Source organism: Oncorhynchus clarkii, chromosome 24 (assembly GCF_045791955.1).
Source record: "Oncorhynchus clarkii lewisi isolate Uvic-CL-2024 chromosome 24, UVic_Ocla_1.0, whole genome shotgun sequence".
NCBI classification, from domain to species: Eukaryota; Metazoa; Chordata; class Actinopteri; order Salmoniformes; family Salmonidae; genus Oncorhynchus; species Oncorhynchus clarkii.
In genome coordinates this window covers 2150707-2159713 of record NC_092170.1, presented here as the reverse complement: position 1 = coordinate 2159713, position 9007 = coordinate 2150707, and positions in this window count along the sequence as shown.

The following is a 9007-nucleotide window of genomic DNA, read 5'->3' as shown; positions in this document are numbered from 1 at the left end:
CTTTTCTCCCTTTCCCTCTCTCTCAGCACAACGGCTACTGCTGTTTTCTCCTGGACGTTTCCTATCATTGTGCTTAATTTCGCTGCGCCAGGCTGTATGTTTCCTGAGCCGTCTCCATCTGTGTCCCGTGCCCATTCGTCTTACGCCCACCTGTTAATGAATGCTGGAACTAAACGGTTCCTCTCTACCCTGTTTCTGTGGCCCGGGCCTAAGTTAGCCCCTTGCTTCGGGAACCGAGCTACCTAATTAAAAGAAAACAAATGCTAGCGCTTTCCCCCACTCCCCGCTAGCTGCAAAACAGATGTTATTAGCATGTAAATGTCAAACTTCATGATTCATTAAGAAGAGGAAGTGAGAGCTGGTTGGACTAATCTGGTAAAATGCAAGTAACATACGGGAGGATGGAAGGAGGGAGGGTAAATAAGGAAAGAGGAAAAGAAGGAGTGTGTGTGCGTGTTTACAAGTGCATGTGCACGTGCGTGTGTGTGATGTGTGCAGGTGTTGTGAGGACAAGGGTTATTGATTGTGTTTAAAGAGGGCCATCAGAGTGGAAATCTGTGCCGAGCAGTCTGAGGCTCATACCTATAATTACTAACATTCTTCTGAGTGTGTCTGTATTGACAGGAGAGGGTGAGAGAATGACAGGAATGATGGTGAGGATGATGAGCGAGAGAGGGGTGAGAGTTAGGTAAATAAATGTTTTTTGGGGGGGGGGGGGGGGTTGACGAAGTGAGGAATGAGAAAGTAAAATGTGAGATGGGAGATTGTGAGAGGAATGGGGACTGTGTATTCGCAGCAATGACGATATGAATACCAGTGATAGGGCATGAAGAACAGCAAAATGAAACAGTAAAGTTGAGATGCAGTATGTTCCCCACTCTAGTAAAACTTGATCTGTTCTACAGCACAGTTGTTGTGTTTTGAGTGGAGCTGTGGGAATACTGGGCTTCAGCCATGTGTGTCTGTGAACAAGTACACATTACTGAGCCCAGTAAACAAACACACACATACTCACACACCGCATGCACGCACACATGCACGCTCGCGCACACACAAACAAACACCCTCCAACTTCAAACCCAGAAACAAGCTAATAGTCAGGGTCTGGTGTTGGGCTGCCACATTGTAAAAAGTAATTGCCTAAATCATTAAAGCAATTGAATAGCCGCTACTCAAACATCTCCAATTGCCTGTCGAATTCAAATCATACACTACATGACCAAAAGTATGTGGACACCTGCTCATCAAATATATCATTCCAAAATCATGGGGTTTAATATGGAGTTAGTCCCCCCTTTGCCGCTATAACAGCCTCCACTGTTCCAGGAAGGCTTTCCACTAAAAGTTGGAACATTGCTGTGGGGACTTGCTCCCATTCAGCCACAAGCGCATTAGAGAGGTCGGGCATTGATGTTGGGCGATTAGGCCTGGCTCGCAGTCGGCGTTCCAATTCATCCCAAAGGTGTTCGATGGGGCTGAGGTCAGGGCTACATGCAGGCTAGTCAAGTTCTTCCACACAGATCTCAATAAACCATTTCTGTATAAACCTTGTTTTTTGCACGGGGGAATTGTGATGCTGAAACAGGAAAGAGCCTTCCCCAAACTGTTGCCACAATCGTCTAGAATGTCATTGTATTCTGCAACGTTAAGATTTCACTTCACTGGAACTAAGGGGCCTCACCCGAACCATGAAAAACAGCTAGACCATTATTCCTCCACTACCACATTTTACAGTGGATCCGGTAGAGTTCCCCTTTCATCCGCCAAACCCAGATTCGTCCGTCGGACTGCCAGATGGTGAAGCGTGATTCATCACTCCAGAGAACAAGTTTCCACTCCTCCAGAGTCCAATGGTTGCGAGCTTTACACCATTCCAGCCAAGGCTTGACATTGCGCATGGTGATATTAGGCTTGTGTACGGCTGCTCAGCCACGGAAACCCATTTCATTAAGCTCTCGACGAACAGTTTGTGCGCTGACGTTGCTTCCAGAGGCAGTTTGGAACTCAGTAGGGAGTGTTGCAACCGAGTACAGACAATTTTTATGCGATACATGCTTCAGCACTCGCCGGTCCCGTTCTGTGCGCTTGTGTAGCCTACCACTTCCCGACTGAGTCGTTGTTGTTGGAAAGGTTGCATCCTATGAAGGTGCCACATTGAAAGTTACTGAGCTCTTCAGTAAGACCATTTTACTGCCAATGTTTGTCTACAGAGATTGCATGGGGTATCCACATACTTTTGTATACTGTGCGTTCGGAAAGTATTCAGACCCCTTGACTTTTTCCAAAAGTCTGATCTTTATTTATCTGTGTTCTACTAATCTAAAGTTATTGAGTTTTTAGATGTTCTTACTTGAATCTACTTAAAATAATAAAGTAGTAGTCAGACACATTGATATCTGACTAAAAATCACTTGATTTATGGGTGTTGGCTGACAGTTTGCAAGTTATGAATACTTAATAGTGCCATGTGCCACTGTTTTTAGAGGACTGTGCGAAAAAATCTATTTATGACACATTTACATCATGTTGTATGCATGTTTGAAGAAAGAAAAGTATATTTCTAGAATAGTATTCAGCAGATTCTTATGCTATGAGGTGTAAATGTCAACAAATACAAAAAACAATGTTAAACATTAAGACACGACCACTGAAAATTACTAATCAGAACTACTTACACTTGACAAAATGTGCAATGAAGGTTAGTCATTTAAGTAGAAGGGACATTACATTTTTATGTTCACTATAACAAATATTCATGTTCAAGTAACTTAAATTGTTATAGTTCTATCACGTTTTGGGGAAGACCTAGATGCAGACAGTGTCAAAGTAACAAAAGTGTATTACTAGAACAGGGGGCAGGCAAAATGACAGGTCAAGGGCAGGCAGAAGTCGGTAATCCAGATCAGAGTCCAAAAGGTACAGAACGGCAGGCAGTCTCAGGGTCAGGGCAGGCAGAGGTCAATAATCCAGGGTGGTGTGACAAGGTACAGAACGGCAGGCAGGCTCAGGGCAAGCAGAATGGTCAAAACCGGGGAAAAATGAACTAGAAACAGACAGGAGCAAATGGAAAACCGCTGGTAGGCTTGACGAACAAAACGAACTGGCAACAGACAAACAGAGAACACAGGTATAAATGCACTGGGGATAATGGGGAAGATGGGCGACACCTGGAGGGGGGTGGAGACAAGCACAAAGACAGGTGAAACAGATCAGGGTGTGACAAGTTCAGAATACACAATGCAATTTAATGTCAAAAAGTTAATAAAACAAAAAACAGTTAAATATTTAGAACTTAAAAGATAACCATATGGGTGGTAATGTTATTACTTTAACTATTGAACACTGACAAACTTTGAGTTGGGTTACTCAAATAGTTCTAGGCAACGGGTTTCTACAAAAAAAGAGATAACGGAATTAATTATTTTTTACAGTGCATAGTTGTCTTGCCCTGACCTTAGAGAGCCGTTTTATTTCTCTATTTGGTTAGGTCAGGGTGTGATTTGGGTGGGCATTCTATGTTTTCTATTTCTTTGTTTTTGGCCGAGTTTGGTTCCCAATCAGAGGCAGCTGTCTATCGTCATCTCTGATTGGGAATCATACTTAGGCAGCCTTTTTCCCACCTATGTTGTGGGTAATTATTTATTTTCTCTGTGTGTTTGTGTGCGCCACGGTTGCGTCACGTTTGTTTCTGTTTACCTGCTCTTTTTTGTGAAGGTTTCACTACGATTAAAAGAAATGTGGAATTACATGCACGATGCTCCTTGGCTCATCTAGTTTGAAGACAGTGAACGTGACAATAGTCCACCCCTCACTATGCTCAATGTGTTTGTTTTCTACTATCTGACAACCCTAAATATGTTTTTATGAATGTCTAATGATGATTGTGTGTGTGCACACAATTTCTTGTGTGTGTGCACACCTTTCTTTCAAAGATAATTTGTAAAAATTAAAATAATAATAACAGATCTTCATTGTAAAGAGTTTAAACACTGTTTCCCATGCTTGTTCAATGAACCATAAACAAGTAATGAGCATGCACCTGTGGAACGGTTGTTAAGACACTAACAGCTTACAGACGGTAGGCAATTAAGGTCACAGTTATGAAAACTAAGGACACTAAAGAGGCCTTTCTACTGACTCTGAAAAACACCAAAAGAAAGATGCCCAGTGTCCCTGCTCATCTGCGTGAATGTGCCTTAGGCATGCTGCAAGGAGGCATGAAGACTGCAGATGTGGCCAGGGTGTCACGACTCCTACCGAAGGTGGCTCCCCTTCCCGTTCGGATGGCGCTCGGCGTCACCGGCCTACTAGCTGACACTGATTCTTTCCTCCCCCTCCTTGTCTGTTAATTGGTTACACCTGTTGTTTATTTGGTGATTAGTTGGGCTTTATTAGCCAGCCGGCCCGTCTGCTCTTTGTGCGGGATTGTTTGTGTGACTAGTGTGCACGTTTGAGGTTAACGTGTTTCCTGTTTGTGGGTTTTTGCTGGACTGTTTTAGTCCCCGTGTTTGGGGCATTTGTTTTGTGTGCGCCCTGTGTTTTTGTGGGGTGGCTTATGTTCACCGTTTGTGCATTAAATAGGACTACCCTGAACTCTCTGCTTCCTGCACCTGACTTCGCACCCACTACACCCAGATCGTTACACAGGGCAATAAATTGCAATATCCATACTGTGATACGCCTAAGACAGCACTACAGGGAGACAGGGCGGACAGCTGATCGTCCTCGCAGTGGCAGACCATGTGTAACAACACCTGCACAGGATCGGTACACCCGAACATCACGCCTGCGGGACAGGTACAGGATGGCAACAACAACTGCACGAGTTACGCCAGGAGTGCACAATCCCTCCATCAGTGCTCAGGCTGTCCGCAATAGGCTGAAAGAGGCTGGACTGAGGGCTTGTAGGCATGTTGTAAGGCAAGTCCTCACCAGACATCACCAGCAACAACGTCGCAAACCCACCGTCGCTGGACCAGACAGAACTGGCAAAAGTGCTCTTCACTGACGAGTCGCGGTTTTGTCTCACCAGTGGTGATGGGCGAATTTGCGCTTATCGTAGAAGGAATGAGCGTTACACTGAGGCCTGTACTCTGGAATGGGATCAATTTGGAGGTGGACGGTCCGTCATGGTCTGGGGTGGTGTGTTACAGCATTATCGGACTGAGCTTGTTGTCATTGCAGGCAATCTCAACACTGTGCGTTACAGGGAAGACATCCTCCTCCCTCATGTGGTACCCTTCCTGCAGGCTCATCCTGACATGACCCTCCAGAATGACAATGCCACCAGCCATACTACTCATTCTGTGTGTGATTTCCTGCAAGACAGGAATGTCAGTGTTCTGCATTGCCAACGAAGAGCCCGGATCTCAATCCCATTGAGCACGTCTGGGATCGGTTGGATTGGAGGGTGAGGACTAGGGCCATTCCCCCCAGAAATGTGGTGCAGTCCATGAGGAGGAGATGCACTGCAGTACTTATTGCAGCTGGTGGCCACACCAGATAATGACTGTTACTTTTGATTTTGACCTCTCCTTTTTTCAGGGACACATTATTCAATTTCTGGTCCGACCAATCTGATTCCACACTTCGAGACTGCTTCAATCACGTGGATTGGGATATGTTCCGCATTGCGTCCAACATCAACATTGACGAATACGCTGATTCGGTGAGCGAGTTCCTTAGCAAGTGCATCGGCGATGTCGTACCCCGTAACCGTGGATTGATGGCAGTATTCGCCCGAAACTGAAAGTGCGAACCACTGCTTTTAAACAGGGCAAGGTGACCAGAAACATGAACGAATACAAACAGTGTAGCTATTCCCTCCGCAAGGCAATCAAACAAGCTAAGCGTCAGTATAGAGACAAAGTAGAGTCGCAATTCAACGGCTCAGACACAAGAGGGTCTACAGTCAATCACGGATTACAAAAAGAAAACCAGCCCCGTCGCGGACCAGGATGTCTTGCTCCCAGACAGACTAAACAACTTCTTTGCTCGCTTTGAGGACAATACAGTGCCACTGACACGGCCCGCTACCAAAACCTGCGGACTCTCCTTCACTGCAGCCGATGTGAGCAAAACATTGAAACGTGTTAATCCTCGCAAGGCTGCAAGCCCAGACGGCATCCCCAGCCGCGTCCTCAGAGCATGAGCAGACCAGCTGGCTGGTGTGCTTACGGACATATTCAATCAACCCTTATCCCAGTCTGCTGTTCTCACATGCTTCAAGAGGGCCACCATTGTTCCTGTTCCCAAGAAAGCAAAGGTAACTGAGCTAAACGACTACCGCCCCATAGCACTCACTTCCGTCATCATGAAGTGCTTTGAGAGACTAGTCAAGGATCATATCACCTCCACCCTACCTGACACCCTAGACCCACTCCAATTTGCTTACCACCCCAATAGGTCCACAGACGACGCAATCGCAACCACACTGCCCTAACCCATCTGGACAAGAGGAATACCTATGTGAGAATGCTGTTCATCGACTACAGCTCAGCATTTAACACCATAGTACCCTCCAAACTCGTCATCAAGCCTGGGTCTCGACCCCGCCCTGTGCAACTGGGTACTGGATTTCCTGATGGGCCGCCCCCAGGTGGTGAGGGTAGGAAACAACATCTCCACCCGCTGATCCTCAACATTGGGCTCCACAAGGGTGCGTTCTGAGCCCTCTCCTGTACTCCCTGTTCACCCACGACTGCGTGGCCACGCATGCTTCCAACTCAATCATCAAGTTTGAGGACGACACTACAGTGGTAGGCTTGATTACCAACAACGACGAGACGGCCTACAGGGAGGAGGTGAGGGCCCTCGGAGTGTGGTGTCAGGAAAATAACCTCACACTCAACGTCAACAAAACAAAGGAGATGATCGTGGACTTCAGGAAACAGCAGAGGGAGCACCCCCCCCCCCCTATCCACATCGACGGGACAGTAGTGTAGAGGGTAGTAAGTTTTAAATTCCTCGGCGTACACATCACGGACAAACTGAATTGATCCACCCACACAGACAGCGTTGTGAAGAAGGTGCAGCAGCGCCTCTTCAACCTCAGGAGGCTGAAGAAATTTGGCTTGTCACCAAAAGCATTCACAAACTTCTACAGATGCACAATCGAGAGCATCCTGTCGGGCTGTATCACCTCCTGCTATGGCAACTGCTCCGCCCACAACCGTAAGGCTCTCCATAGGGTAGTGAGGTCTGCACAACGCATCACCGGGGGCAAACTACCTGCCCTCCAGGACACCTACACCACACTATGTCACAGGAAGGCCATAAAGGTCATCAAGGACAACAACCACCCGAGCCACTGCCTGTTCACCACGCTATCATCCAGAAGGCGATTTCAGCACAGGTGAATCAAAGCATGGACCAAGAGACTGAACAGCTTCTATCTCAAGGCCATCAGACTGTTAAACAGCCACCACTAACATTGAGTGTATGCTGCCAACATAATGACTCAACTCCAGCTCAATTTAATAATGGAAATTGATTGAAATTGATGTAAAAAATGTATCACTAGCCACTTTAAACAATGCCACTTAATATAATGTTTACATACCCTACATTACTCATCTCATATGTATATGTATATACTTATACCCTTAACTTCCGGCGCCGACAGAGATGGCCGCCTCGCTTCGCGTTCCTAGGAAACTATGCAGTTTTTTGTTTTTTTACGTGTTATTTCTTACATTAGTACCCCAGGTCATCTTAGGTTTCATCACATACAGTCGAGAAGAACTACTGAATATAAGATCAGCGTCAACTCACCATCAGTACGACCAAGAATACGCTTTTCGCGACGCGGATCCTGTGCTCTGATTTACAAACAGGACAACGGAGTGGATCCCATGCAGCGACCCAAAAAAACGACTCCGAAAAAGAGGGAAACGAGGCGGTCTTCTGGTCAGACTCCGGAGACGGGCACACCGTGCACCATTCCCTAGCATTCTTCTTGCCAATGTCCAGTCTCTTGACAACAAGGTTGATGAAATCCGAGCAAGGGTAGCATTCCAGAGGGACATCAGAGACTGTAACGTTCTTTGCTTCACGGAAACGTGGCTTACTGGAGAGACGCTATCCGAAGCGGTGCAGCCAACAGGTTTCTCCACGCATCGCGCAGACAGGAAAAAACATCTTTCTGGTAAAAAGAGGGGCGGGGGCGTATGCCTTATGACTAACGTGACATGGTGTGATGAAAGAAACATACAGGAACTCAAATCCTTCTGTTCACCTGATTTAGAATTCCTCACAATCAAATGTAGACCGCATTATCTACCAAGAGAATTCTCTTCGATTATAATCACAGCCGTATATATCCCCCCCCCAAGCAGACACATCGTTGGCTCTGAATGAACTTTATTTGACTCTTTGCAAACTGGAAACCATTTATCCGGAGGCTGCATTCATTGTAGCTGGGGATTTTAACAAGGCTAATCTGAAAACAAGACTCCCCAAATTTTATCAGCATATCGATTGCGCAACCAGGGGTGGAAAGACCTTGGATCATTGTTACTCTAACTTCCGCGACGCATATAAGGCCCTGCCCCGCCCCCCTTTCGGAAAAGCTGACCACGACTCCATTTTGTTGATCCCTGCCTACAGACAGAAACTAAAACAAGAGGCTCCCACGCTGAGGTCTGTCCAACGCTGGTCCGACCAAGCTGACTCCACACTCCAAGACTGCTTCCATCACGTGGACTGGGACATGTTTCGTATTGCGTCAGACAACAACATTGACGAATACGCTGATTCGGTGTGCGAGTTCATTAGAACGTGCGTTGAAGATGTCGTTCCCATAGCAACGATTAAAACATTCCCTAACCAGAAACCGTGGATTGATGGCAGCATTCGTGTGAAACTGAAAGCGCGAACCACTGCTTTTAATCAGGGCAAGGTGTCTGGTGACATGACCGAATACAAACAGTGCAGCTATTCCCTCCGCAAGGCTATCAAACAAGCTAAGCGTCAGTACAGAGACAAAGTAGAATCTCAATTCAACGGC